At 37.0% G+C, this 24,855-nt stretch overlaps 1 protein-coding gene across 2 annotated transcripts in view; it reads right to left on the bottom strand.

Annotated features, from left to right (window-relative positions):
- Nucleotides 1-24,855, bottom strand: part of MACROD2 (mono-ADP ribosylhydrolase 2) — a 1,976,756-nt gene that overhangs the window by 584,784 nt on the left and 1,367,117 nt on the right. The window lies entirely within an intron of this gene.

Here is a 24,855-nt window from a genome sequence, read left to right as displayed (position 1 = left end):
GCACTTCCTGGTAAAATTTCATTTGAACAAGAGGTGAGAGGGGTGGGTGGAGGGAAGGGGAGTGATTCAACTAATGAGCCATGATTCAATGAGTACTGGAATTTTCAGGTTGCTGGAATAGGTTTAGGAAATTGTTATATATCTTTCTCAGAGAGAGAGTAAGAGAGAAATAGCAACTGATGTACATCCTTTCAGATGTGTTTTTTTTGTTTTTCTTCCAAAGAGAAGCTAATCATCAGGAAAATTTCAAATTGAGTGCCTCTGAGGAAAGACCAAACAGATGCTGTGTTCATGGTCTGGATTCTATGTGACTTTGGACAAGTCACTGACACCCTCGGGTTGGTGCTGGGAACTTCTCTGCTATAATTTGGACCTCAGAAAAATCTCCATTTTTTTTTTTTTTACTAACTCTAGTTAATAAATTGAATCTCTAGTCCTAAATATATAGGGAAAAAATGTGTTTTTTTGAGTTAGTACTAGAGATGAAAAGGTTTTACACCTGGCTTTAAAAAGTTATGAAACCCCACATTTTAATTATGCTTTATTTATAGTCAGTTGTCTGGGAGAGGTGAAATGGAAAATTTAAAGAAAATGGTGCTATACAATCCTATAGTCTGAACAGTGATCACTTTTCCTAGGAATTAAAACCTTCCACTACCTACCCATAAGACCCCGGCCCCTATTTTTGTGAAAGCCACAGTCATAGCTGTGAATGCCACTGCCCACGGTTATAAAAAAGCAAAGGTAAACTTGATGAGAAAAGAGGTGACATTATTATTCTTGCTTGGTTCAATTTGAACGTCTTCAGCATTACAGAGGAGACATGAGAGAATACAGACTCAAACTTAGGATGGATAACATCATGAACATTCTATCACATAGCTTGGCTGTCTTTTACAAAGAATAAGCATTTCAAAATATGATTTTCTCTTGGCTATACTGGCAGGGCAGGGAGAGAAAGTTGGCTTTTTGTTTGTTATCTTTCACTATTATGCCACTTCGTACTGTCAGCATTTTCCTCTTAGGATCTTCCTGCCATCTTTAAATTGCTAGAGTCCAAGAAAACATTTGTTAGAATTACATCTAAAATAAGAGTGATTAGGTCCTGATTGACGGCCTGAGAAGATTTCCTATGGGTAAAGCTTATGAAATTTTTTATAGGGACCGGGCATATATATGAAGAACATTTTTAAAGGTATCTTCAGTTTCACGGTTAAATGTTGAGTAGAGAAAGTTGCCCAATAAGTGAATTCTAACGAGTGGAAAGGGCTAGATACCACACTACCCAGCTGATGAATGACAGACCACAGACAAGCAGCAAGCACAGGCCGATGGACACTCTCATTTGGAGGCTACAATGGACCTCCACCAACTTCCAAACGGTCAGACATAGCATCCCTCTCCAGGGGTCCGATGGGCCAGGCTGTCCTCAGCAATCTCCTATGCCACTCACTGCCCAACGCCTCTCCCTCAGCAGGATGAAGCTCTTCCCCATTCTCTACAGCTCTGATTGGTCAGGTCACTGGCGGGCCCTGAAGAAGCCCTGATCACAGCAGCCAAGCTCTGAGCTGCACAGAGCAGTTTGTTTATGGGTGGCAGTGACAGGCAAACCGCAGTGTCCCCTCCTTCAGTCTAATGGGGTGAGTTGAAAGATTCGGCTGTCAGACCAGTGTGAGGCCTCATTTTTCTTCCCCGCCGCATAGGGTGCCCCTTGCTGCTGCCAACATTTGATTGTGAGTAATTTGTCAGGGATGGCTGTACAATGGAAATGGAGAAATGGATTGCCAATTACAGCTGGTCTTCTCTGACTGCTTGGCAGACGAGGGCCTTTCTGCAGGGCAGACAGCCCTAGAGCACAGTGGATTTAGCCTGAGTGGGAAGGAACCCATTCTCAACTGAGTTTTAAAGATGAGGAAGGGGTCAAGGTGATTCATTTTTGTATTTACTTGCTGACGTTTGTCCTGGCCTTCTTGGCAAGCGCCATAGGAGGGAAAGTCAGTCTGAGGTTTGCTTTTTATTCTGTTGATTTAAAATGCTTTGTACTTCTGATTTCAGTCTTAACAGCACAAATGAAAGGTGTGAAAGAGTTCATTCCATACTTCACACTGAAAAAGCCCAAAGGGGAGTGTATCTCTGACTCCCTCTGAGATGTTTAAAACATGCTGATGGTGGGCAAATGGCAGGCATGCCATCATTTTTTCCTCTTATTTCCAAAAGACAATATGCAATTGCACATTGATAACTATCACAAAATAACTTGTTACTTACACCCTCGTGGAAGAGATGAGCTTTTGCAATTTTAAAATTGTCCCAAAGGAAGAGGTCAATAAATGAGGAAATGTCTTTAGCTGTCAAGCCCTATGTGTCTCATAATCAGATTTGCTTTCAGATGGTGAATGAAATGGACACAATCACATTTTGCACTTGTAGAAAATCACTGCCAAACTGACATCGACACTTATAATTCTAAGAAATCTCATTGTACCTCAGAAATACCTGAGCTACAACTTGTGAAGGGCTGCACTATTAATTTATTCTCAAATTACATGACTTGCTCATTTGTGGGGGCAGGAGTAGGTAAAATAGGTCTTGCTTTAGTGGAAAAATCTCATTGTCATTATCTTGTAAAGAACAGGTGAAAAATGGACGCAATTATTCAATAACAAGAAGATTAACAAAGAACATCTTATCCTAAAATTTTCCTAGCAGCTATATTAAAATTGTTTGAGATACAGATGCACACATATCACATTCTCTCATATCTATACACAAGAGCACACACACACAAAATAGGTGATATATTTTCTATTATATATAACATATACGTGTATATATATAAACAGATATATACACACACATTTAGCGAAAATATATAATACCTATGAGGTATACTTATAAACAATAAGTAATAATAGAAAAGTACTGCCTTGCAATGATAGATTCTAAAGAAATTTAAAAGCTACGGATTATTTGTGAAAGAAATGGGCAATAATTAATTAGATGCTCGTTTAAAGTTATGTATATCCCCAAAATCCTTTTTTAAAGAAAAAATTCATATTTTTCTTTAAACCAGTACACATATATGGGTACAAACATGTAATTATGCTTTAAAATATATACTACTTCTCATTCAGTACCTTAAGCATATAAGGGCTTTAGTATATGTATATGCATATAGATATATGCATGTGTTTATACACATATGTATATGTGTATGCATACATATATGATATATAGTGCATATGCATATGCTATACAGTAAATATGTATGTATAAATAAATATACTGTATATAATATATATGCATATGTATATGTGTATATATGTATGATATTTATGTATGTACACAAACATATATGTAAATAAATGGTTTAACATACATATGTTTGTTGAAAATGTGACCAGCTCACCAGAAGAAAATCTGGGAGAACTTCTAAAAATAATCTTGAAGTGGGAAGGCCTTCCTAAGTTGGAAATCATGAAGAAAAAAGACGTAAATTTGGTTACATTTATAGGCTTATATATTCAGTGAATATATTTTTTGAAAATGCACAAGAAATTCAACAATGGTTGCCTCTCAAGAGTGATACCGGCAGTTTCAGGTGGGAAGAGATTTTTTAAAACTTTATGACCTTTTATACTGCTTTATTGTTTTTTTGCCATATGCATACATTATTTTAATGATAAAAGCACACCTTTAAAAAATGTCCCTCAATCTCTTATTCTCTTTGGTAACATTAGTGCCATATCAGTGTTCATATCTGAACACTGATATGGCACTAGGTATTATTAGGTAATAATACCTAACACTGCACCTAACACTGCATAGGTATTATATATATTTTTCACTAGTCCTTTAAAGTCTGGTGTGGTGATCATGGCCCTCTCGTCAGTTATTAGCCAAAGCAAAGTGGGGATCTGTGTGATTCATTTCAGTGTCATGGGTATTCATTCACTATGTTCCATACTAGACATTAAGGGGATAGGGCTGCCCGCTGGTAACTCAGAGTCTAAACACTAGTGAATTGCTAGGTTTGGAAGTGGGGAGGAAAAAATGAATAAGTGCATCTAATGACTGGCTTGATAGACAAATCCTAAGGTACAGCGATCTGTCACTAGGCACTTTTCTTATCCACTCTGAGTCATCCAACAGTCTTAGGGATGGTCCTCTAAGAGGAAAGATGACCATTGTCAGGAACATTACCCTAGGATAACTGCAAGAAGGTCAACGTAAACACCAAATCCTGGCTCTTTATAATAAAAGAAAAAGACTTATTCGCATGTACTATAAGAAAAGACGAAAAAAATTCCTAGAATGAAATATAAAGACTCTAACTTATTATGTTGTCTGTGTTCAAAACCTGTTGTTTCCTGTTTGATTTTTTTGGAACATATAATTCATATTCTCAAAGAGAAAATACTATACATTTTAATTCTGTTGTCTGGACAAGACCCAAAATGATTTGATTTATAACAAATATAGAGCATAGAGCATCTTTTTAATAGGAAAATGTGTACATTCATTTAACAGGAATTTACTCTTGAACATTCATCAGACTCTGTGCTGGGAGCTGGGGACTTTGGCATGAGCAAAACCAGATACTAACACTGATAAAATAAAACCCCAGTAAACGTAAGCTGTAGTGTTGTGCAAATGAGTGTTGTGAAAGAGAGACACATGGTGCTACGAGTGCTGTAATAAGAAGGTTTGATCCGATCAGGGAGGTCAGGGAAGGCATCCCTCCAGGGACCATGTTTGGGTGGTTAACTCACTGAAGCCAGGGAGGTAGGAGTTCTCCAGACCCAGGGCACAAACAGCGGAGCAGAGGCTGCCGGGAAGGACTGAAAGGCGGCCAATGGGGCTGGGCACAGAGATGCAGGCAAAGCCAGGCACCAAATGAGGCCAGGTGAGGGCTCCAAGACCATGTTGATAGTTTTGTCTTCATTCTAAGAAAATGTGCTTAGAGTTCTGGATTGGGTTCCCAGAAACACATCTCTACTACGGGAATCTCTCCCACCTTCCACCTCCTAAGCAGTCGGAATGGTAACTCTGTACCTCTACATCACTAATGGTTAGTTCCAATCTTATAGCAGGGTATGCCAAGGAAAAGGGTTGGAGGTAGGGAAATAGGAACATAAGGGTTCTAGAGCTCGGAACTGGAGGAAGGAAGAGGTCACGGCTTCTTATTAAGGAAAATCATTGGGCTTTTTTCATTTCCAGCTTTATTGAGATATAATTGACATGTAACACTTTGTAAGTTTAAGGTATACAATAGAGTGATTTTATATACATATATATATGTATTGCAAAATGATTACCACAATAAGGCTAATTAACACATCCATCACCTCACATAGTTACAACTGTGCATGTGTATGGTGAGAACTTTTAAATATACAATATAGCATTGTTAACTATAATTGCCATGTTGTTATTACATCCCCAGAACTTATTCATAGTATAACTGGAAATTTGTACCCTTTGGCCACGTTCACCCATTTCCCTAACCCATCAAGCTCTTCCCCTGGCAAAAACTAATCTGTTTTCTGTTTCAATAAGTTTGTTATATTAGATTCCACAAATAAGTGAGATCAGATAGTCTTCCTCTGTTTGACTTATTTTACTTAGCATAATACCCTCAAGATTTACCCATGCTGAAGGAAATGGCAGGATCTTCTTCTTTTTATGACTGAATAACATTCCATTATAAATCTAAATTTTCTTTATCTGCTCAAATATCGATCTGTCCACTTAGATGTGGACACTTAGATTGTTTCCATGTTCGGCTATTGTAAATAAAGTCTCAATGAACACAGAGGTGCTTATATTTCTTTGAGATAGTAATTTCATTTCCTTCAGGTATATACCCAGAAGTGTAATTACTGTATCTTACTGTAGTTCTTAATGTTTTGAGGAGCCTCCATACTGTTTTCCTTAGTGGCTGCACCAATTTCCATTCCCACCAACAGTGTGCAAGGGTTCCCTTTTCTCTACATTCTCACCAACACTTGTTATTTTTTGTCTTTTTGGTAATAGCCATTTGAACAAGTGTGAAATGAATTTCATTGTGGTTTTGATTTGTGTTTCCCTGATGATTAATGATATTGAGCACCTCTTAAAGTACCTGTTGGCTATTTCTATGTGTGTGTGCTCATGCCAGTGTCATACTGTTTTGATTACTATAGCTTTGCAATATAGTTTGAAATCAGGAGGTGTGACAATCCCAGCTTTGTTTTCTTTCTCAAGATTTCTTTGACTATTCAGAACCTTCTATGGTTCCATACAAATTTTAGTATTTTTTTCTTTTTCTGTAAAAAATGTCACTGGCATCTTGATAAGGATTGCACTGAATCCACAGATTATTTGGGGTATTATGAACATTTTAGTAATATTAATCCTTCCAATCAGTGAACACAGAATGTCTTTCCATTTATTTGTGCCTTCTTCAATTTCTTTGAAGAATGTCTTAGAGTATTCAGTGTACAGACATTTCACCTCCTTGGTTAGATTTATTCCTAAGTATAAAGTTTATGTTTTTGATGTTATTGTAAATGGGATTGTTTAATTTCTTTTTCAGATAATTTGTTGTTAGTGTACAGAAACACAACTGATTTTTGTATAGTGATACTGTATCCTGCAACTTTACTAAATCCATTTGTTAGCTATAACAGTTTTGTTTTTGTTTTTTGTTTTGGTTTGTTTGTTTGGTGTAGTCCTTAGGATTTTCTATATATAAGATTATGTCATCTGTAAATGGACAATTTCACTTCTTCCTTTACGATTTGGATGCCTTTTAATTCTTTTTCTTGCCTGATTTCTCTGGCTAGGACTTCCAGTATGATGTTGAATATGAGTCATGAGAGTGGGCACCCTTGTCTTGTTCCTGATCTTAGAGGAAAACTTTTCATAATGTCACTGCTGAGTAAGACGTTTGTGGGCTTATCATATATGGCCTTTATTATGTTGAAGTATGTTCCTTCTCTACCCTATTTGTTGGGTTTTATCATGAATGAATATTGAATTTTGTTAAATTCTTTTTCTGCATCAACTGAGATGATTGTTATTTTTATATTTCCTTCAATTAATGTGATGTATCACATTTACTGATTTGCAAATGTTGAACCATCCCTGCATCCTAGGGATGAATCTCACTTGATCATGTTATATGATCTTTTTAATGTGCTTTTAATTCAGTTTGCTAGTATTTTGTTGAGAGTTTTTGCATTCGTCAGGGAATTTTCTTACATTCGTCAGGGAAATTGGCCTGTATTTTTCTTTTCTTATAGCATCCTTATCTGGCTTTGGTATCAGGGTAATGCTGGTCTCTAAAATGAGTTTGGAAGTGTTCCCTCCTCTTCAATTTTTTGGAAGAGTTTGAGAAGGATTGAAGTTCATTCTTTAAATGTTTGGTAGAATTCACTAGTGAAACCATCTGGTTGAGGGTTTTTCTGTGTTGAGAGGTTTTTGATTGCTGATTCAATCTCCACACTCGTTTTTTTATTTCTTCACAATTTAGTTTTGGTAGATAGTGTGTTTCTAAGAGTTTATCCATTTCTTCTATGTTGCAATTGTTGATGTACAGTTTTTCATACTAGTTTCATGATCCTTTGTATTTCTGTGGTATCAGTTGTAATATCTCCTCTTTCATTTGTAATTTTATTTATTTGGGGTCCTCTTTTCTTCTTGGTTAGTCTAGCTCAAAGTTTGCCAATCTTGTTTTACCTTTTCAAAGAACTGACTCTTGCTTTTGCTAATATTTTCTATTGTTTCTCTACTCTTTATTTCATTTTTGTCTGCTCTAATCTTTATTATTTCCCTTCTTCTGCTAACTCTGGGCTTGCTTTGTTCTTTTTAGTTCTTAGAAGTGTAAAGTTAGGTTGTTTATTTAAGATCTTTCTCTAACCTTTACATATGCATTTATTGCTAAAAAACTTCCCATTTCAATGTGCTTTTGCTGCATCCTTCAAATTGTGGTATGTTGTCTTTCCATTTTCATTTGTCTCAAGATATTCTTTCTTTTTTTTTCCTTTTAATTTCTTCTTGGTTATTCATGAGAGTGCAGTTTAATTTCCATGTATTTGTAAAATATCCAGCTTTCCTCCTGTTATCAATTTCTAGTTTCATTCCATTGTGGTCAGAAAAAATACTTGTTATAGTTCCTATCTTCTTGAATTTTTTGAGACTTGGTATTACATATGACCTATTCTAGAAAATGTTCTATGTGCACTTGAGAAGAATGAGTATTCTGCAGCTGTTGGACAGAAAGTCCTCTATATGCCTTTTAAGTCCCTTTGGTCTATAGTGTCCTGTAAATATCCTTGAGTTTCACACAGTCCTAGACCAAACTCTAATCAACTCCTTTGTTTTCTTTGAATGCTGTGAAGGACAGAGCCACCATCTCTCACCACCCATCACTTCCCCAGTAGGTTCTTTCCTACCTCACTCCACTGTAGAATGCACAACAGTTTCAATATTCTTACCCCTTTTTTCTTTTTTTTTTAAACAAAAAAGCCAAGTGGTTGCATTTAATGGTGTCCTTAATGATGCTTTTTTTTTTAAACTTCTTTATTGGAGTATAATTGCTTTACAATGGTGTGTTAGTTTCTGCTTTATAACAAAGTGTATCAGCTATACATATACATATATCCCCATGTCTCTTCCCTCTTGTGTCTCCCTCCCTCCCACCTTCCCTATCCCACCCCTCTAGGTGGTCACAAAGCACTGAGTTGATCTCCCTGTGCTATGCAGCTGCTTCCCACTAGCTATCGGTTTTACATTTGGTAGTGTATATGTGTACATGCCACTCTCTCACTTTGCCCCAGCTTCCCCTTCCCCTCCCTATGTTCTCAAGTCCATTCTCTAATAGTTTACTCCTTTTTTCTAATGCTTTGAGTAAGCATAAAGTTTCCTGGGTTTCCTGAGGATCACTGCCATGATAGACAAAAAAAAAATACACTGGGCTATAAAAGGTCAAGAGCAGTTTCTTCAGCATGGCAGTTTCATTGGGCACTGGACTTCTGTCTTGGAAGGAAAGCTGTAAAAAGATTGTGATGGACCTGTTGTAGGAAGTACTATGGAGGCTGGGAAAGTGATCAAGGTTGCCCTGGTTCTGGGAGGGGGGAGCCTGGTAGGAAAAATAATTAGGAAAACCCCCATCTTCCCACTTACCTTCCCACTTGAAACAGCTCTAACACTATGGCCCCATTTAAGATGGGCATTGCATTGTCTCAAGTGAGAATGAAGGAGTGAAGTGGAAGCAGTCAGTAGTTAAAGGGATGGCAGCAAAGAACATTGAGTGTAAAGAACAGGAAAGCAAAGGATGTTCTCAAGCACAAACTGGTCTACACGTTCCAGGTAATCCTCTAGCCAGTCTCCTTCTGCCTGGGAATGGCTGTCCTGCCATGAAATTGCCAGCACACTTGCCCCAGCTTCTTGGCATTTCTGTATCATCTTGTCACTCTTCTGCTTCACCAATTCCTCATGGTCACCATATTTTCTACTTCTTACCTCACCCCATGGCTGGACAGGTAGTTTGGAGTGAGGTCTGCTGGGAGAAAGACTAGACTAGGATACCTCCTATACACCCACATGTCTGCATGAACACACACACACACACACACACACACACGCACACTACTCTTAGGTCCCAATATGCCTTTAACATGTGCAGATACCTTAAAAAAGCATTTCAGGGGCTTCCCTCGTGGCGCAGTGGTTGAGAGTCTGCCTGTCAATGCAGGCGACACGGGTTCGAGCCCTGGTCTAGGAAGATCCCACATGCCGTGGAGCAGCTGGGCCTGTGAGCCACAACTGCTGAGCCTGCGCGTCTGGAGCCTGTGCTCCGCAACAAGAGAGGCCGTGATAGTGAGAGGCCCGCGCACCGCGATGAAGAGTGGCCCCTGCTTGCCGCAGCTGGAGAGAGTGCTCGCACGGAAACGAAGACCCAACACAGCCAAAAATAAATGAATAAATAAATAAATTTTTTAAAAAAAAGCATTTCAAGTCAAGTATTTTTACATTTCTCAGACCCTTGATTCATATGCCTATTTTATTCTAGTAATGAGGCATATTTTCATTGTTTTATGAAGGATGAAAAAAGCTGATGAGTCCTCATTTCCTTCTATATGCAACATGGGAAAACAGCACTCCGTGCACTTCTCTTTCTTTTTCACTATGGATGAAGGGATTAAAATATTTGCAAAGTTGAAAAAAATTGAGAGGCAATAATTTAGGATGCTAACCTTTCCCCAGGGCAGTGCCAGCAGATCTTTCCAGCTTGCTAAGAGATTCAGAATTTGTGGAAGCTTGGAGCTCCTGAGCTGCTGGTGATAACTTTCACAGGTTCCTGTAATTATATGCAAGGGCTGGCGTTTGTAAGGTTGGTTGAATGCCTGGCTTTTAAACTGGAGCATTGGCAGTGTACCATAGGGACCATAAACCACAGGATGGGTACCCTCCTGAGGGTTAATTTTACAAGAAGATTTATTGGAAGAGGGCTATAAAATTACTTAACAGGTAAGTAACATAGAGTTTTTGTTTAAATAGATAGATTATATTTATGCTTTAGAATACAATGTGATATTTCAGCTAAAAAAATAATTCCTCACTTGCATAGGCTAAGCCCTGGGACCTCAAGGATATAGATGTATCAAACTTTATCTTTAAAGGGGCTTTGATGATATAGTGGAAGAAGCACTGATATGATACAAAGAGAGATGAATGTGCAGGTACTTTCTATATTAACTGAGTCTTTATGAGTTATTGACAATGAATCCAATGGCCTGGGGTAGGGTGATCCCTATTAAAAGGATTTGGCTAGAAAAAGAAGCTTGGGTAGAAGAGGCAGGGGTGGGAATAGGGTCCTAGAGGAAGTATGGACATCATGACCTTTATAGGGATGTCCTTGGGACTTAGTTCTAAAAAAGCCTCAGTTCAACTTTTTTCTTTTCTTCTAATAGCAGACGGTATATATCAATTTTATTCCCACCTAATGTACGAGGAAGATTTGAACTGAACATCAAAGAAGAGATTAGTGAATGGATCATCTGGGACTGTAATCTTATATCCTCCTAATTCCCAAACCTTACCCTTGCTTCTCTGCCTTGTTGGTGGAATGGGCATCTAATATCAGTTTTCATATGAACTAGTTGTGTATGGCAAGGCAAGTCACTCAATAACCCTGGGTCTCGTTTTTCCCATCCAGAAAAATAAGGAGCTAAGACAAGTATGATTTACAAAATGACTTCCAACCCCAAGAGCCTATGGTCTCAGAAATTTTTTTTAAATGTGCAAAATTTGGGGGTACTTTTGGCAACACAAAGCAAGCATTGATTGGGCCTTTTCCCTCTTCAAGCCAAGTGGCAGGATAACTGTTATCTACTCCTCAAGGTTTCCTAGGAAGGAAGCATTAGAATGCTGTCTTACAGAACCATGATTTGGTTTTGTCCATCAGAATATCCCATCTTACAACGTGGAACTTCACTTTTGAGACCACAAATAACTGTAATAATTTTGCCTCTCTTATCACTGAAAGTTTTTATTTATATACAGACAAAACGAAATGTTTTCATTCTTAGGGTTTAGATAAACTGTTGTGAGCTTAGAATTGATGAAGCAAGTTGACTTATTTTTTAATCAGTAGGCTACAGTGGTTATGGCTAAGCGTGATGTAGAAAGCCTGCCATGATATTGCCAACAGGTGTCATTTCCATATGGCTAAACTCACAAGGCTCAACCATAGGACCACCTCAGAGGGGGCTGAGAGGCGACAACTGGCCTTCAGAGAAGCAGCATAAGGAAGCCAATAGAAAGTGGGGTGGTTCTGATGATAAGACTGATGGCTGGTGTCATTCAGAACCTAAGTAAATCCTTAATAAATTACTTAGAAAATACATTCAATTAGTAAAAAAGTAAATTACTTGTTCAATAGTGTAGACACTCTTCTACAATCTAGGTGATAGAAGTGAATAGAACACTCAAAGCTCCTATCCCTGAGGAACTCAGACTCCAGTGGGAAAGTAAGAATGATAACAATAATAAAATTACTATTAACAGTAAAAGTAATAATAATTGGTAAATGTTTATATATCTGATACCATGATAAGAATTTTAATGTATTATCTAATTTAACCTTACAACAACCCCATGTTACAGGCATTGTTATCACCATTTGACAATTGAAGTTAATAAGGCCCAGAGAGAGTAACTTGCCTGAGGACACACAACTAATGATACACAGACTCAGAATTTGAACCTAGATCTATGTGATCCTGAAACCCAGGCCCATAGCCACTTTGATACATGCCCTCCTACTCCATATTCCTTGTTACTCTAAGGGAACTCCAAGGCAGTGATACTCAAAGACTGATCACACACCATGCTACAAGACCATGTTACAAGAAACCTACATTACCATCTAGGCAGGCAGGACACCAGAATCATGAAGCAAAGGTAGCCTTTGAAGGGGCTTGAGAGAAAGTAGGCAACCAAAGAATGGAAGTGTTTCAGGATGATTAAAAATTAACTAGATGATAAAAAATAAACTCACAATGGATTAAAGACCTAAATGTAATACCAGGTACTATAATACTAAAGGAAAACATAGGTAGAACACTCTTTGACATAAATCACAGCAATATTTTTTTTTGGATCCATCTCCTAAAGCAAAGGAAACAAAAGCAAAAATAAACAAATGGGACCTAACTAAACGTAAAAGCTTCTGCACAGCAAAGGAAACCATTGACAAAACAAAAAGACAACCTACTGAATGGGAGAAAATATTTGCAAATTATATTACTGATATGGGGTTAATATTCAACATATATAAACAGCCATTTTCCCAAAGAGAAAAAGCAGATGGCCAACAGGCACATGAAAAGATGCTCAACATAAATAATCATCAGAGAAATGCAAATCAAAACCACAATGAGATATCACCTCACACCTGTCAGACTGGCTATCATCAAACACAAATAAATGTTGGCGAGGACATGGAGAAAAGGGAGCCCTCGTACACTGTTGGTAGGAATATAAATTGGTGCAGCCACTGTGGAAAACAGTATGGAAGTTTCTCAAAAAACTAAAAATAGAACTACCATATGACCCAGCAACTCCACTCCTGAGTATATATCTGAAAATAACAAAAACACTAATTTGAAAAGATACATGCACCCCAATGTTCACAGCATTATTTACAATTGCCAAGGTATGGAAGCAACCTAAGTGTCCATCAACAGATGAATAGATAAAGAAGATGTGGTGTATATATACGATGGAATACTACCTGGCCATAAAAATAATAAAATTTTGGCATTTGCAGCAACATGAATGGACTTGGAGGGCATTCGCTAAGTGAAATAAGTCAGACAGAGAAAGACAAATTCGGTACAATATCACTTATATGTAGAATCTAAAAATATACAAAAAAACTAGTGAATAAAACAGAAAAGAAGCAGACTCACATATATAGAGAAAACTAGTCATTACCAGTGGGGAGAGGAAAGAGAATAGGGACTATATAGGGGTAGGGAGAAAAAAGGGAGTCATTATGGGATTATATGAAATCATGTGTGTGAAACTTTTGAAAATTGTAAAGCACTATAGAATTTTAAAAATCTTTTATTCAATAAAATCAAAAATTAAAAAAAAATAACTAGAGAACACCATTGTATCAGTTCTAATTTGTACATTTAGATATATAATTATACCTAAATTAACTGTATATAAGCATTATTCATAATAGATAAAAAAGTAGTAATGAATAAGTATATCCATGAACTGATAAATGGATAAACAAAATGGAATACATCCATGTAACCGAATATTAAGAAAAAGGAATAAATTACTGATGCATGTGTAACATGGATGGACTTTGAAAATATTATGCTAAGTGAAAGAGGCTAGTCACAAAAGACCACATATTTTATGATTTCCATTTACTTGAAATATATTCAGAACAGGCAAATCTATAGATACCAAGAGTAGATTATTATTTGCCTAAAGCTGGGGAAGAGGGGTTGAGGAGTAACATCTAATATGGGGTTTCTTTGGGGGATGATGAACATTTACTAAAATTAGATTATGATTATGGTTACACAGCTCTGTGAATCTACTAAAATCATTTTAAAAGGAAGGGTTTTATATTATGTGAATTATATTTTAATAGAAATGCTGAAAAATTAACTGCATATAAAAGATTGGGCTCGGTTATTATTAACTGACTCTTCCGTTATCCTCTTAAAATCTAAGTGAAATCATTCCTTTCAATAAGTAAGAACATAGAAACGAGGGTGTGATAGATCTCAATGATTACTGAATCCAGAGTCTGGTCTCTAGAGCCTTTCCTACCATTGGATTTCCCTACCATTCATTCATTCATTCATTCATTCATCTATGACACTGTTTTTCAAGAGAAGTTTTAGGTTTACAACAAAACTGAGAGGAAGGTACAGAGATTTCTCATATACCCCTACCTACCCCCACCCATGCAGAGCCTCCCCCATTATCAACATCAAGCACTAGAGTGGTACATTTGTTACAGAGATGAATTACACTGACATATCATAATCACTCAAAGTCCATAGTTTACCTTAGGATTCGCTCTTCACATTGTACATTCTACAGGTTTGGACAAAAATGTAATGACATATATGGATCATTATAAAATCATCCAGAGTATTTTCACTGCCCTAAAAATCCTATTCATCTCTCCCCTAACCCAAACCCTGGCAAACACTGATCTTTTTTTGGTACCTGTAGTTTTTTCCTTTTCCAGAAAGTCTTATAGTTGGAATCATACAGTATGTAGCCATTTCAGACTGGCTTCTTCACTTAGTAATATGAATTTAAGGTTCTTCCATGTCTTTTCATGGCTTGATTGCTCATTGCTTTTTAACAGTGAATAATATTCCACTGTCTTGATATACCACAGTTTATTTACCCATTAACAGACTGAAAGACATCTTGATTGCATCCAAATTTTGGCAATTATGAACAAAGCTGCTATAAACATCTGTGTGCATATTTTAGTGTGGACAGAAATTTTCATCACCTTTGGGAAAATACCAAGGAGCACAATTGCTGGATCACATGTTAAGACTATATTTAGCTTTGTTAAGAAACTAGAAAACTGTCTTCCAAAGTGGCTGTACCGTTTTGCATTCCCACCAGTAATGAATGAGAGTTTCTGTTGCTGCACATCCTCACCAGCATTTGACATTGTCAGTGTTCTGGATTTTGGACATTCTAATAGGTGTGTGGTGGTATTTCACTGTTATTTTAATTTGCAATTCCCTGATGACGTATGATGCAGAACATCTTTTCATATGTTTATTTGTTATCTGTGTATCTTCTTTTATGAAGTGTCTGTTAAGGTTTTTGACCTATTTTTTCATTGGGTTGTTCATTTTTTATTGTTGAGTTTTCAAAATTCTTTGTATATTATGCATAACATTTCATTATAAAATTCATCTTCTGGAAATATTTTCTCCCAGTCTATGGCTTGTCTTCTAATTTTCTTGATATTGTCATTCACAGAGCATAAGTTTTCAATTTTAATGAAGTCCAAATTATCAAAATGTTCTTTCTGGATCGTATCTTTGGTGTAGTATCTTAAAAAAGCATCATCATACTCAAGGTTATCTACGTTTTCATCTACATTGTCTTCTAGGAGTTTTATAGTTTTGCAATTTACATTTAGGTCTATGATCCATTTTGAGTTAATTTTTGGGAAGGGTGTAAGGTCTGTGTCTGGATTTTTTGTTGCATGTGGATGTCCAGTTGTTCCAGCACCATTTATTGAAGAGACTATCTTTGTGTCATTGTATTACTCTTACCCCTTTAACAAAGATCAGTTGACTATATTTACATGTGTCTATCTCTGGGGTCTCTATTCTATTGAGTTATTTGTCTATTTTTTTCACCAATACCACACTGTCTTGATTACTATAGCTTTATAATAATTCTTGAAGTTGGGTACTGTCAGTCCTCCAACTTTGCTCTTTTCCTTCAATATTGTGTTCACTAGTCTAGGTCTTTTGCCTCTCCATATAAGGTTTAGAATCAGTTTGTAAATATCCATAAAATAACTTTCTGGGATTTAAACTGGGATTACATTGAACCTATACATTAATTTGGGAAGAATTATGCCTTGACAATATTGAGTTTTCCTGTCCATGAACATGGGATATCTCTCCATTTATTTATTTATAAAAATGGACTTTTTTATACTAACCTTTATCCTACAACCTTGCTATAACGGCTTATTAGTTCCAGAATAATTTTTTTGTCAATTCTTTTTGATTTTCTACAAAGACAATCATGTGGTCTCCAAATAAAGACAGTTTTATGTATTCCTTCCCAATCTGTATGCCTTTTATTTCCTCTTCTTAGCAAAGACTTACAGTATGATGTTGGAAAGAAGGGATGAGAGGGAATATCCTTGACTTGTACCTGATCTTACTGAGAAAGTTTTGAGTTTCTCACCATTAAGTATGACATTAGCTATAGGTTTTTTGTAGATAGTCTTTGCCAAGTTGTGGAAGTTATCTACTAGTCCTAGTTTACTAAGAGTTTTTATCATAAATGGCTGTTGGATCTTGTCAAATGCTTTTTCTGAATTCATTGATAATTACATGGTTTTTCTTCCATAGTCTGGTGATGTGACAGATAACCTTAATTGACTTTTGAATGTCTAACCAGGCTTGCATACCTTGGATAAGTCCCACTTATCATGGCATCTAATTCTTTTTATACATTTTTGGATTTGATTGCTAATATTTTGTTGAGGACCTACTTATTCTGTAGTTGTTAATTAAACAAATATTTATTAGAACTACTCTACATCCAGGTGTGGTAGGACAGAGCTTAGAGCCCAGTTTCATAAGCTAAGTCTCAACAGAATAAAAGTCTTGAGTAAAGAGAAAATAAGTTTTATAAAAAATTTAGCTGCTTAGAAAGATCTGGGAATGTTTAGGTGAACCTAAATTCATTTAAAACATTGTGAAATAAATTCAGGGCAACAAATAGAGGTGAGGAAATTTCATGTTGATTTTATTAATTTCAATTCAATTTTCAAACACTTGTGGGAAACTCTCCCTGTTGACCATGGCTGAAAAGAGAGACAAGGTGTAAAAAACTATTTTCTTCAGTTCTAAAGATTCTAAGGAAACTCCCTTTGACTGTTCAGGAGGCTTAGACTCATATTCATGTTATCATTCTCTCTGTCTCTATCTTTCTGTCTCTCTGTCTCTCTTCCTCTCTCAACATCTGTCTTTCGGTTCTATTTCCACCCTACTATGATCAGACTCTTCTCTAAACTCACATTTCCCTAGGGTTTTTTGGTACACAGGATGTTGATCTATATCTGCTCAGGATCTCTGATATGTTTATAGAAGGATATAGCATCAGAAGCTTAAGGTGTTACAGAAACAAACTATAATCGATTCCTCCAAGGATTTCTATGGAAATGGACAAGAGTTAGAAATGTAACAAATGATACAATTATTTATTCATTCTCAATATATTGATTTTAGTTTCCACTGATGTGTCTGCAAATTTTGCAAGAAGTATAGTACAAAAAATGTAAACACAATTGACGTAAGATCTAAATGTCTAAATATACTGGCTGACAACTAATAATAGGTCACTGTACTGATGCCTTAAGAATTCCATACTTTCAAATTGTTCAGGATTCAGGATTATAAAGACATTTTAATAAAGTAGATACTATAAAAATCACCAACTATTCTTGCCAAATACAGACTATCATTTTTCAAAAATATTTACCGATTCTGTGTAGAATCAAACTGCTCCAGAATTAAATTACCTATGAGTGACCTGTTTGATTTAATTTGATTTTCTTTCCCCCTTGAGCAATGATATCTAGAAGGCCATCATAATTCAATGCCCTCTTCTTGCTACATAAAAGAATCGTAGTCAGACACGCGGAATACAAGGCACACTAAATTTCCAATCTCCTTTGTAGTTAGGTTGGTCATGAGACCAATTTCCCTCCAATGAAAGGGAGATGAAAGTGATAAGTGTTACCTTGAGTCCAGGGACCATCAGATAGGATGTATGCCCATCCTACGTGTTTCTTTCATTAGAAACGAGAAAGGTAACCATATGAGAACAATGCCTTATGAAAGGCAGAACGACTACTTAACACCACCGCACATTAATGTTGCCTTGAATGATAGAGTGGAACAAATCCTCCCCAAGCAGAATGCTCACTTTGGAACTATTTGCATAGAAAGAAATCAACATCTATATACACTGAGCCACTCTATTTTGGAGGCTCTTTGTTACAGCAGCTTAGCTTTACCCTAACTAATATGGTCTCTTTCAAATGCATTTCAAGATGTTTTCTTAAAAATAGAATCATTGACTAAAAAGCATTTGACATGAAAATCATTGTCCTAAAGAGCTAAACATACTTGATTTCTCTAAGAGCTTTCAGAATTATTTTTGAATTCCTTTCTAAAGAGAGCTGAGTTATGTTTATTTAAAGTCACCCTTTAGATACAAGTATGTATAAGGAGCAAATAAAAAGGAGTGTCATTCAAGACTGGATGAGAAAAATGAGCAAGTGCATGGAAATTATTCCACTGATCAAATGGAAAGCGTGGTCCATTCTTAGGAAGTTCTTTAGGGAGAGCATTTTATTAGTGCTCCCATTTTTCAACATGGCTGAAAGATATTCCCAGGCTTCCTATTAAATGGATAGGCTTTGTAATTTACTGAAGTGGTTTTCCTATTTCCTTAAAAGACTTACTGTTTTGATACTTTTTCTATAAGAAAAGCCATTTTTAAAATGTAACATAATAATATATGGCAGCTTCTGAGGATGGGGTGACTTGGAATTCATTTCTGCATTCTAGTCCTAAGACCAATTTTTACCTTGACACAGTTGCAAAGAGGTGGACATTCAGACCTCAGAAACAGTAATAAAGTTGTAATCTTTATTACTTTTTGAAACACTTAATCTTTTAATTAAGTCCTAAAATTGTTCAATTTGAACAGAACACCAGGGAGAATGACACTGGTTTCTGCAGTACCAGAAAGCTAGGTTTCCAGGATTTTCATTTCTTTTGGCAGATCCCCTGGGGGAATCCTGCCCATGGGTCTCACTGTCATTTTTATGTAAGCTGAACTAGCATATTTTGTTGCTAGATGCTTGAAACTCTCTTCCAGTGCAAAGGTAGTACTTTTGGTTTCTTAGTTTGATGCATTTTTATTATTAAAGACTCATGTAGTTTAGAGAGAGTAAAAGGGGAGTTTGTACCGCATTTTGTGGGATGAATGTATAAATGTGTACATGTGTGACTGAATTTGCTAGAACTGTCTATTCAAATGATAAGTACTCAGAGGATTAGAAACAATAGCTATAATTTCATTGTCTGTTAAACTCTTTCTCCAGTGCTTCATAAGGATCAGTTCATAAAATATTATTCAAATGTGATAGAATTAAGATGGGTTTGTCCCCAGCACTGCATTTTCCCAAAGGGAAGTAAGGTACGCTGATTCTAATGTTACTTCCCTTTGAGGGCCAGCAATTAACTCAAGGATTGCCAAGAACAATAACACTTCCTACAGTGGGAATAATGTTCCCAGGACAAAAAACACAGGATGTCACAGAAGGGAATTTATGAGAGAAAAAAGAGTCATCATTAGACCACCTGAAAGGAAGTTTTCAAAGCAAATGGAAATATCAAAGGGAAGAGAAGAAAGCCAGAGGGAGGAGGGGAGCTTTCAGGGGGATGAAAAGGAGGGGCACACATTTTTGTCAATTTTGCTCTGGTTTCCAAATGCATTACATAAGATAACTCTTCCAGCAAGCCCAGAATTGCACAGCCATGGTTGTCACACCCTCTGAAACCTGTCAGCATTTAAACCTGACAGAGGGCATGCCCTTAGCATTGCCGTTGGAGAACGCTCTGGTTTTTTTCCAAGTCATGTCTGTGAATTTAAACATATGTAGTGATAAAAATATTTGCCAAGTATATATAAGGTAAACTAAACATCACGTAGATCTCCTATTTTTTACCAGTTAGAAGCAGAAGAGCAAACTTGAATGCAAATGAGAGAGGATTCAATTAGAGAGTTGTGTTCTGGCAGCATTTCATGGAAAGCAGAGGGAGACAGGGTGATTTGATAGAAACAGGCCTTCCACGTTGATAACAGAAATCTAATGAATAAATATGGGAGCTGCTTTCACTAAGTTATGCTGCACTTAAATTTTTCCCACAGATTTCCAGCCAATAACTCAATGTCTGAAATTCCTTCCTCTCTAAAAACACCATCTTGTACCTGGAAAGGAAGATTCAAGTTTTTTTTTTTTTTTTTTTCTCCAGAAAGAATATTTTCTCAATTACTCAAGGGATACACTTTTCCACCTGGACTTCATTTCTGTTAACTATATTGACTCTCATAAAATAGACGAAAATTATTTTTGCTGTTCACTTCTCAGTAAAAATTCCATTACTATGGATCATGTCTAGCCTCTTGTGTTAAACTTATTAGCACCAGAGTATCCAAGTTGGGCTCAAAGGGCAGAAGGCACATGCAAGATCGGAAATGTTCATCAGGGAAGTTCAAATCTATCCCTCTGAGACCGGTTTAGTGGCCAAATCAAACCTTTAACTGGGATCTGGGAGTTTAAAGCCCCTGTAAGCCTCATCTGGATCTATTTTTCCAAAAGTAACACAGGCCTTGCTTTGGTATTTTACCAAATGTGGCTTTTCAACCTGAGTGTAAGCAGGCGGTCTGGTGCCCTGTGGAACCATCCTGGAAACATTACATTGGGGCAGCAACAGCGGTGCCTGAAAATCAGAGTGGAAAATTCTGTCTCCTCGTCCAGGGAAACTTCAAAGCAGGCAGGGCCTGCTCCCATTGTATTTCTCCCTTAAATCGGGCTGAGTCACATGGTAGATATTTTTCAGTCTGTGTTCTGGAAAAAGGTACAGATGGTTTTGTCTCCAAAAGGTTAGAATTAAGGAGAGGCTGGGAGAGGAATTGGTTTCCGCCTTGGTCTCCAGTGTCCCCAAAATACTGGTGTGCCCGGATCCTTCCAGACATGCTTTGAGTATGGTGATGCTTCCACAAAATGGAAATGCTTACTGTTGACATTGCCCTGGTATGAGATCATCTTGGCAATTAAATAACTCAAACCCCTTCCAAAGATGGTTCTACCATAGTCAAAATTTTTGTTCTGATAGAAGAATTAGAGTTACATTGAGTTTTGGGGACATAAATCTAAAAGTGAAGGTCAATCCAAAGCAAACAGGTATCTGAGAAATTACAGCAGATGGGGAGGGGGCTGGGACTAGGACATGTCAGGAAAAGTCGGAATAGGGCCCCAGAGCAACAGGTATCCCCCTGAGAGACCATCATCCCATGGGCCATGATAAATAACAAAGCGTTTTGTTTTGTTTTGTTTTGTTTAAGTGAAGTAGAGTGCTGTATTTATCTTGATTTTCTTTTTTAAGAAAACTTTATTGTAGTATAGTTGATTTACAATGTTGTGTTAGTTTCAGATGTACAGTAAAGTGAATCAGTTATACATATACCCAAAGAAGACATACAGATACCTTGGTTTTCTAACTGAACAAGTTCTTGAGTTTTCATTTCCCCTTGTGAAGGTGGACACTGCCATGCTTACAGATATCATTCCTAGTTTGAGAATGTGTTTTAGAAGCACATTTGTTTTTCCTAAAATAGAGATGTTTGCCCATTAAGAAAATACCAACCAGGAAGCTTTCTCTGCCTGTTATTTTGCCAATCAACAATTCTGCTTCTTGTATCATCAGTTAGGCAACAATTGGGGTTATAATCATTATTGTTGTCACCAAACAGCAATTATTTCCTGAGCTTCTCAGGGAGACACAATGCTAGACGGTGGGTGTGCATAGAATATGCACAAGTGAATCCCTGCTCGTGAAAAAAGCTCCAGATTGGCTATGAACACAGGATATATTAAAAAAAAAAAAATCTATGGAACAATATGAAGAGGCAGTTGTTAATTGTCCAGATTACAAATGCTGAAAGAGTTCAAATGATATAATGACTGTCAAGATTTGGCATATTCAAGGAAGACTTCTCAGAGATCAAGCTTCAACCTATATAAGTGTGTGTGGTGTGTTTTTGTTTGGGGATTGGGGTAGAGAATAGTGGTGGTGATGGTGTGTGTGAGTTTGGTGCTTGTGGGTGTGTTATAAGGAAGGGGCACAGAATTGGACCTGGGAAGGCACATGCCAGGTTCTGAGACTCATCAACTCATTTGTGTGTAAGAGAAAATGTGTCCATGATGGGTGGATGTCAAGAAATTTCTCAAACTATATTCTGGAGAAAACACTAGTCCTGAGAAAGTTTGAGAGAAGAATAATTTCTATGGACAAATAACCCTAGGAAATACTCCAAAGTAAATTCCCCCTTTTAAAGATGCAAAGGCAAAGGAACATATAAAATTCTTGGCACAGCAACTCACATCCTCAAGAAGAGATTTTTTCCCCCCTTTCAAATCTTGAAAGCGCTGGTTTAGGGAGATATATAAATTGCCTATTGTTCAGTCTAGAAAGAGTCTACAAGTAACAGAATATGATCAAAGGCCCCTGAGCAGATGCAAAACATGCACCAAGTGTTAGTTTAGAAAAATTCATGTAGTAAGGTTTAGAATATGGAATAAGAAGGCAAGGCCTGGAACCAGGAGACTGTTCTGAATATTTGCTCATAATCCACCAAGCATGACTTGCAAAGTGTTGGGAGTTTTATTTGTCTGCTTTTAACTCTTTTTTTTCTTTTTAGCTGTGGACCACTTTCTTCAAATAAAGTATTCTTTCAAATACCAATACGTAAAGATAAAAGTAAAATTGATCTAGATAATAGAGGAGGCAGAACTAAGTTCTGAATAAGAGCAAGAAAACAACTGACCTATAAAATATGAGTACTTAGGAGAGAATCAAGGGCTGATCAGAAAGCTATAGTTTCACAAGGGACATATGGCATAATATTCAAGTTACAAAATGCTAAATAGTTCAGAAAGAGACCTGGAGTAATCTAAACATTATTAAAGATCTCATGGAGCTAAAAATAATTCTAGGTCTCAAGCACAGGTGCGTCTAACCAAAGACAACATGGCACCTGACTTTGCAGGTATCAGCCTCACTTTGAAATTTACTCAGAAAGTAGAGGGGAAGAGAGATGAGTAGCCAGGACTTGAAAACTATATTCTTTGACCTAGCATTGTGAAAACTGACTGAGCTCATGTGGTGGAAGCCCTCCAAGCCAGTGACATGACTCCTTATCAGTGCCTTTCTCAACAGTCTTCAATATTCCCCTCCCACCCAACACAATGCTGTACTGACCTGGTTATTATACACTGAGCCATGTTACTCTAAGGAGGAATCCCTGCCCTTCAGGGATTGAAATTAACCAAGGGCCACTTTAGTTTTTTTTTTTTTAAAGATTTATTTATTTTATTTATTGATTGATTGATTGCTATGTTGGGTCTTCGTTTCTGTGCTAGGGCTTTCTCTAGTTGCGGCAAGCGGGGGCCACTCTTCATCGCGGTGCGCGGTCCTCTCACTATCGTGGCCTCTCTTGTTGCGGAGCACAGGCTCCAGACGCGCAAGCTCAGTAGTTGTGGCTCACCGGCCCAGCTGCTCCGCGGCATGTGGGATCCTCCCAGACCAGGGCTTGAACCCGTGTCCCCTGCATTGGCAGGCAGACTCCCAACCACTGCACCACCAGGGAAGCCCCCACTTTAGTTTTGATTTAGTTTTTACTATGCTCTCTTCAGCCTTTCATTTTAGTGTTCCCTCCTCATCTTCCTTTACTTTTCTATTTCCTTTTCCTGCCATTTCCCCCTTTCTTAATGCATCGTGTTAAATTCAGCTTCTGAAAGTCTTTGTACACTACCATAAGATTCTCAGAGACACAATGGACATCGACAATACGACATAGGACTGTTTTTGGAAGCCGGGTTTTTGCTCGTTTTTTTGTCAAGGAAAATCAAGATTGTCATAAGAGAACATTTTCAAAAATCAGAACCATTTCTGTGGTGGAGTCTGATTTGCTTTTAGACAAGGTGAAATGAAGATTTGGGCGCTTGACCAAGTAAAACTTTGCATGTAATACTTCCTTTAAGCAAATATATAAGTAAGAGTTATAACTGGGTATCTGTGAGGCAGAAAGAGTGGCCATGATGGGGATAATGGTGCAGATGGTCCAGCTTAGCCCACCAGCCCAGTGTCCAATGTGTTTCTACAAAGACAGGCTGTAGTGGAATCCAGAGAGAAAAAAAGCATGCCTTAAATTTTTAAATAATGTCACCAAATCTTTCCCCATTTAATTTGATTCAGGCCTCCATTTTCCACTTTATTCTCACCAAAACCTTCAAAAAAAATACCATATTAAGAGGAAATAAGTCTCCTATCTTTGATATCACTTTAGCTATCCTTCCCCTATAGTGATGAACTTAAATAATTTTTTACATTTGTACATATTTTATTTTTCAGTTAAGAGTCTCCATGTGAGAAGTTTGAACTCAGAAATGTCATAATCTATTTTGCTTGATCAGAAAACCCTAAAACGACAAACTCTGTTTTAGCTGAATGTGTAAAACAGATTTATTAATGGCCTGAGATAAAAAGCATAGGGATATGTCATTGTAGGTAGAAGAATATTTAGAGAGCTTTAGTCTAGTGAAAACAAGTAATGATAAAAACATTTTGCTTCCATCTGTAAGTGAAGCAGCCACTACTTAAAACAATCTATCAATACCAGAAAAAAAAATTTGCATCTTATTAAAAGTATTTGTTTTTATTGTCACATTTTTTTTTTAATTTAAATATACGGACA

Source organism: Balaenoptera ricei, chromosome 15, assembly GCF_028023285.1.
Source record: "Balaenoptera ricei isolate mBalRic1 chromosome 15, mBalRic1.hap2, whole genome shotgun sequence".
Lineage (NCBI taxonomy): Eukaryota > Metazoa > Chordata > Mammalia > Artiodactyla > Balaenopteridae > Balaenoptera > Balaenoptera ricei.
The sequence above is the reverse complement of the archived record's forward strand: the minus strand, read 5'-3'. Positions and strand labels throughout refer to the sequence as shown.